Here is a 6,311-nt window from a genome sequence, read left to right as displayed (position 1 = left end):
ATGTACTGTGACATTCTGAAACAGAGCATGATCCCCTCCCTTCGAAAACTGGGCCTCATGGCAGTTTTCCAACAGGATAACGACCCCAAACACAACCTCCAAGATGACAACTGCCTTGCTGAGGAAGCTGAAGGTAAAGGTGATGGACTAAACCCAATTGAGCACCTGTGGCGCATCCTCAAGTGGAAGGTGGAGGAGTTCAAGGTGTCTTACATCCACCAGCTGTCCAGATCCTCCAGATGTCATCATGGAGGAGTGGAAGAGGATTCCAGTAGCAACCTGTGCAGCTCTGGTGAATTCCATGCCCAGGAGGGTTAAGGCAGTTATTGACACTTTGGGCACAATTTGGACATGTTCACTGTGGGGTGTACTCACTTATGTTGCCAGCTATTTAGACATTAATGGCTGTGTGTTGAGTTATTTTCAGAAGACAGTAAATCTACACTGCTATACAAGCTGCACACTGACTACTCTAAGTTATATCCAAGTTTCATGTCTATAGTGTTGTCCCATGAAAAGATATAATGAAATATTTGCAGAAATGTGAGGGGTGTACTCACTTTTGTGATACACTGTATACTGTATATACGTATATACAGTATATATATATATATATTTTCCTCCTCTTTTTTCCCCAATTTTTATCCCTCAGTCTAGTCTTGTCTAATTACCCTGATTGCGTCCTCTATACTGATTCGACCCTTCACCGCTGACTGAGGGCGCCTCTCAACTGACATGCGCCCCCTCCGGTACGCACAGTCAGTACAGACTACATTTTTCACCTGCACGTGTCGAGTTCATACCTTCGACGGGCACTGTGTATGGAGGGCCACGCCCCCATCAGCATTATTCCTCAGCACTGTGCAGACGCCATCAGTCAGCCAGTACGATGTATTCGAAACCCCAACTCTGATGAGCTGGCGTACTTTACCGCTGCGCCACCTGAGCGGCGATTAGCTACATTACTGTATGTGCCATCCCTCTATCACAGTTTTATAAATAAATAGACTTGTCTAAGGTTTTGCGTGTATATACTTAATATACTGTAGATAGTAAGTCAACTGTTTATACATATGCATGTATTTTAGTTTTGGGTTTGTAGTACTGTAGTTGCTTCCTCTGTGACTGAATAAGTGAAGCACATAATTTGAAATCAATTGTTCTTTTTCTTGGCCCATGTTTTTATTAGTAAACCAGTAAACCCTCCTCAAGTGTAACCAATCATGTCTGGATAGATGTCCAGAGTGCAACTTTAGCAGTAAATTGATGTAATATTGATAAATGCTTGTCTGTTTTAGTCATTTCTTACCTTACATAAGTTAAAATTTTATATAAGTGAACTAAAATATTGAGCATGTGTAATAATTGCTCATTTAGTGATTAATCAGAACTTAATAGTACTTTACCATCAGAGTGCAGCATCTAGAAATCTAAATCTGTGTCACACTGCTAGCCTCGGTGTGCTCATACAGTGTATCACGAAAGTGAGTACACCCCTCACATTTCTGCAAATATTTCATTATATCTTTTCATGGGACAACACTATAGACATGAAACTTGGATATAACTTAGAGTAGTCAGTGTACAGCTTGTATAGCAGTGTAGATTTACTGTCTTCTGAAAATAACTCAACACACAGCCATTAATGTCTAAATAGCTGGCAACATAAGTGAGTACACCCCACAGTGAACATGTCCAAATTGTGCCCAAATGTGTCGTTGTCCCTCCCTGGTGTCATGTGTCAAGGTCCCAGGTGTAAATGGGGAGCAGGGCTGTTAAATTTGGTGTTTTGGGTACAATTCTCTCATACTGGCCACTGGATATTCAACATGGCACCTCATGGCAAAGAACTCTCTGAGGATGTGAGAAATAGAATTGTTGCTCTCCACAAAGATGGCCTGGGCTATAAGAAGATTGCTAACACCCTGAAACTGAGCTACAGCATGGTGGCCAAGGTCATACAGCGGTTTTCCAGGACAGGTTCCACTCGGAACAGGCTTCGCCAGGGTCGACCAAAGAAGTTGAGTCCACGTGTTCGGCGTCATATCCAGAGGTTGGCTTTAAAAAATAGACACATGAGTGCTGCCAGCATTGCTGCAGAGGTTGAAGACGTGGGAGGTCAGCCTGTCAGTGCTCAGACCATACGCCGCACACTGCATCAACTCGGTCTGCATGGTCGTCATTTCAGAAGGAAGCTGACGCACAAGAAAGCCAGCAAACAGTTTGCTGAAGACAAGCAGTCCAAGAACATGGATTACTGGAATGCCCTGTGGTCTGACGAGACCAAGATAAACTTGTTTGGCTCAGATGGTGTCCAGCATGTGTGGCGGCGCCCTGGTGAGAAGTACCAAGACAACTGTATCTTGCCTACAGTCAAGCATGGTGGTGGTAGCATCATGGTCTTGGGCTGCATGAGTGTTGCTGGCACTGGGGAGCTGCGGTTCATTGAGGGAAACATGAATTCCAACATGTACTGTGACATTCTGAAACAGAGCATGATCCCCTCCCTTCGAAAACTGGGCCTCATGGCAGTTTTCCAACAGGATAACGACCCCAAACACAACCTCCAAGATGACAACTGCCTTGCTGAGGAAGCTGAAGGTAAAGGTGATGGACTAAACCCAATTGAGCACCTGTGGCGCATCCTCAAGTGGAAGGTGGAGGAGTTTAAGGTGTCTAACATCCACCAGCTCCGTGATGTCATCACGGAGGAGTGGAAGAGGATTCCAGTAGCAACCTGTGCAGCTCTGGTGAATTCCATGCCCAGGAGGGTTAAGGCAGTGATAATAATGGTGGTCACACAAAATATTGACACAATTTGGACATGTTCACTGTGGGGTGTACTCACTTATGTTGCCAGCTATTTAGACATTAATGGCTGTGTGTTGAGTTATTTTCAGAAGACAGTAAATCTACACTGCTATACAAGTTGTACACTGACTACTCTTAGTTATATCCAAGTTTCATGTCTATAGTGTTGTCCCATGAAAAGATATAATGAAATATTTGCAGAAATGTGAGGGGTGTACTCACTTTCGTGATACACTGTATGTGCCACGCCCCTCTTCTCTGTGTGCACACTCACTCCCCTGCCATGCCTCACAGGTGATTGGCTCCCTGAGCTAATCAGCCCCAGCTGCTCCTCATCAAGGAGCATTTATAAGGAGAGCTGGGGCAATGGGCAGGTTGGAGATTATTGTCGGTGTAACTCTGTTTGTGTCCTGGTATCTCTGTCCTGGTATCTCTGTCCTGGTATCTCTGTCCTGGTATCTCTGTCCTGGTATCTCTGTCCTGGTATCTCTGTCCTGGTATCTCTGTCCTGGTATCTCTGTCCGTTAGTTACTCTGCGATATTCTGTCAGTTTTCCGGATCCTGTCTGTTAGCCTGTTCGTGTCTTAGCCTAGTCCTTGTCTGTTATCCTGTTCGTGTCTATTAGCCTAGTCCTTGTCTGTTAGCCTGTTCGTGTCTATTAGCCTAGTCCTTGTCTGTTAGCCTAAGTCTTTGTCTGTTAGCCTAAGTCTTTGTCTGTTAGCCTAGCCCCTGTTTGTTAGCCGGTGTGTGTTATCCTCTGTTTAGTCCTTGTTAACCTGTTTAGCACATTTAGTATGATCAGTCTCATTTAGCCTTTGTCTTTGTTTAGCCTAGCTTAGTCTATGTTTAGTTCTGTGTACCTGTTTGGCTTTGTTTGTTTGTTTAGTAGTTTAGCATAGGTTCTTGTCTGTATCTGTGTCTTGTGTAGTGTTTTTTGTCATTTATTATTATTAAATATAGTTTCTATATCACATCTTTGCATGTGTGTCCGCCCTCCTGTCTGTCTAGCCCATAAAGCGTTACAGAATAATCTCCCACTAAAGGACACAGCGAGATGTTGTTGGTTTACACGTTTCCCGATTTTAACACCATGAGGTTCCCTCAGACCTTCCCGTTAAGTAGGCCAGCTCCATATGATGGAAGCAACTCAGGCGTCGAAGGCTTCCTTCTGCAGAGCCAGCTCTACCTGCAGAACCTTTTGGACCCCCAGCCAGCTGAAACCGATAAAGTTCGGTTTATGATGTCTAGGCTGAGGGGCCCCGCTCGTGAGTGGGCCAGGAAGCTGTGGTCTGACAGGGGAGTTGTGCTGAACTCGGCTAAGGTGTTCGAGGGCCTCATGAGGAGAGAATTTTCACGCAGCATAGCGCCCACTGCAGCTTATACCCGGCATCCAGTGCCCACTGGGGAGGTTAAAATTCCCTCAGTGCCCACTGATGATGTGGTCTGGGTGCCAGTGCCCGCTACTCATGCTCGTGACCGTCCCATGTCCACGTTAGGAGCCAGCCAAAATTCTTATGGTCCTGTTTCTTGTTTCGACCCCAAGGGCTCCGGGGGTCTCTCTGTTTGTTTGCCGGCTCCTGTCCCATGTACTCAAGTTCGGGAGTCGAACAGTTTCAAGGCCTCTCTAGTGTTTTCAGTTTCTCCAGGGTCCAAACAGCTGACTTTTGACGCCTCTCCAGGGTCCAAGCAGCTGATTTCGGACGCCTCTCCAGTGTTTTCGCAGCTGAGTCCAGTTTCTTCAGGGTCCAAACAGCTGACTTTTGACGCCTCTCCAGGGTCCAAGCAGCTGATTTCGGACGCCTCTCCAGTGTTTTCGCAGCTGAGTCCAGTTTCTCCAGGGTCCAAACAGCTGACTTCTGACGCATATCCAGGGTCCAAGCAGCTGATTTCGGACGCCTCTCCAGTGTTTTCGCAGCTGAGTCCAGTTTCTCCAGGGTCCAAACAGCTGACTTCTGACGCGTCTCCAGGGTCCAAGCAGCTGATTTCGGATGCCTCTCCAGTGTTTTCGCAGATGAGTCCAGTTTCTCCAGGGTCCAAACAGCTGGCTTCTGACGCATATCCAGGGTCCAAGCAGCTGATTTCGGACGCCTCTCCAGTGTTCTCGCAGCCGAGTCCAGTCTCTCCAGGGTCCAAACAGCTGACTTTTGACGCATATCCAGGGTCCAAGCAGCTGATTTCGGACGCCTCTCCAGTGTTCTCCCAAGTGACTTCGGACGCCTCTCCAGGGTCCTCACAGCTGAGTGATGTTTCTCTAGTGTTTTCGCAGCTGATTTCGGATGCCTCTCCAGGGTCCTCACAGCTGAATGACATTTCTCCAGTGTTTTCCCAAGTGACTTCGGACGCCTCTCCAGGGTCCTCGCAGCTGAATGACGTTTCTCCAGTGTTCTCCCAAGTGACTTCGGACGCCTCTCCAAGGTCCTCGCAGCTGAATGATGTTTCTCCAGTGTTTTCTCAAGTGACTTCGGACGCCTCTCAAGGGTCCTCGCAGCTGACTCTGGACGCCTCTTCGCCAGGGTCCTCGCAGCTGACTCCGGACGCCTCTTCGCCAGGGTCCTCGCAGCTGACTCCGGACGCCTCTTCGCCAGGGTCCTCGCAGCTGACTCCGGACGCCTCTTCGCCAGGGTCCTCGCAGCTGACTCCGGACGCCTCTTCTCAAGGGTCCTCGCAGCTGACTCCGGACGCCTCTTCTCAAGGGTCCACGCAGCTGACTCCGGACGCCTCTTCTCAAGGGTCCACGCAGCTGACTCCGGACGCCTCTTCTCAAGGGTCCACGCAGCTGACTCCGGACGCCTCTTCTCAAGGGTCCACGCAGCTGACTCCGGACGCCTCTTCTCAAGGGTCAACGCAGCTGACTCCCGAAGCCTCTTCGCCAGGCTTACCGCAGCTGACTCCCGAAGCCTCTTCGCCAGGCTCATCGCAGCTGACTCCCGAAGCCTCTTCGCCAGGCTCACCGCAGCTGACTCCCGAAGCCTCTTCGCCAGGCTCACCGCAGCTGACTCCCGAAGCCTCTTCGCCAGGCTCACCGCAGCTGACTCCCGAAGCCTCTTCGCCAGGCTCACCGCAGCTGACTCCCGAAGCCTCTTCGCCAGGCTCACCGCAGCTGACTCCCGAAGCCTCTTCGCCAGGCTCACCGCAGCTGACTCCCGAAGCCTCTTCGCCAGGCTCACCGCAGCTGACTCCCGAAGCCTCTTCGCCAGGCTCACCGCAGCTGACTCCCGAAGCCTCTTCGCCAGGCTCACCGCAGCTGACTCCCGAAGCCTCTTCGCCAGGCTCACCGCAGCTGACTCCCGAAGCCTCTTCGCCAGGCTCACCGCAGCTGACTTCCGAAACCTCTTCGCCAGGCTCACCGCAGCTGACTCCCGAAGCCTCTTCGCCAGGCTCACCGCAGCTGACTCCCGAAGCCTCTTCGCCAGGCTCACCGCAGCTGACTCCCGAAGCCTCTTCGCCAGGCTCACCGCAGCTGACTCCCGAAGCCTCTTCGCCAGGCTCACCGCAGCTGA

The sequence above is a fragment of the Trichomycterus rosablanca genome, chromosome 20, assembly GCF_030014385.1.
Source record: "Trichomycterus rosablanca isolate fTriRos1 chromosome 20, fTriRos1.hap1, whole genome shotgun sequence".
In the NCBI taxonomy this organism is placed as follows: domain Eukaryota; kingdom Metazoa; phylum Chordata; class Actinopteri; order Siluriformes; family Trichomycteridae; genus Trichomycterus; species Trichomycterus rosablanca.
Note: the sequence above shows the minus strand (reverse complement) of the source record.